The sequence below is a fragment of the Nipponia nippon genome, unplaced genomic scaffold (assembly GCF_047370975.1).
Source record: "Nipponia nippon isolate SJK-2023a ecotype South Korea unplaced genomic scaffold, ASM4737097v1 scaffold_7, whole genome shotgun sequence".
Taxonomy (NCBI): Eukaryota; Metazoa; Chordata; class Aves; order Pelecaniformes; family Threskiornithidae; genus Nipponia; species Nipponia nippon.
This window is the reverse complement of record NW_028262391.1, coordinates 41,639,633-41,640,421: the sequence shown is the minus strand read 5'-3', so window position 1 is coordinate 41,640,421 and position 789 is coordinate 41,639,633.

Here is a 789-nt window from a genome sequence, read left to right as displayed (position 1 = left end):
AAATCCTGTTAATTTATTAATGACTCAAAGCTTATATGAGAAACTTTATTTCATGAAGTTTTTATTTCTGCATTTTATGAATCTTTAGGCTAACAGTCAGTAATCTCCAGTTCCTTTCTATGTCTCGGTGTTTTGTTACAGAGCATAAAAATCCTTTCTAAAAACTGAAATAATACATAATTCTATTTGAAAAACAAAATATGCCAAACAACATTGTGGTGTTCTGGGGGCAGTTTCAAACCTCCAACATGGGTTCTAGAAACAAAAGCTAGTCTCGCACTTACTGCCATGTCTGTTCAGTCTGCATAAACACATATCACAAGTATCTGTCTCTGTATCATTTACATTCTGGCTGGTTCTGTCAGAAGCTAAGGAAGCGAGGTGACACTGCATGTATACACAATATCTTAAACAAAAGACTAGAAGAAATACATACATAGGCTTGAGAAGTATTTGGAAATGAGAAAAGGTAAGATGAGCATTGAGCAGTTGATCTAAATTGACCATCTCTGTGATGTGCCTGGTGATATAGGGGCTCCACTCTTTGGTCTATTACAGAAGCTTTGCACTGACCTCTCATAGAGCTGGTGGATTCAGTCTCTAAATGGTTCTATCGCTCTGATTCGTGTCCCGTGGTTAGAGGAGATGACGCATGTCTGGGAGTGGCCTGCCTCAACATCATCTGGGAATTGTTGGCAACTAATGTAATTTTGAACTGCTGTTGCTTTAAATGATACCTGGCCACAAGCTAATGCAGATGTACTTCCAAAACTTGCGGGTGGAGTTGTG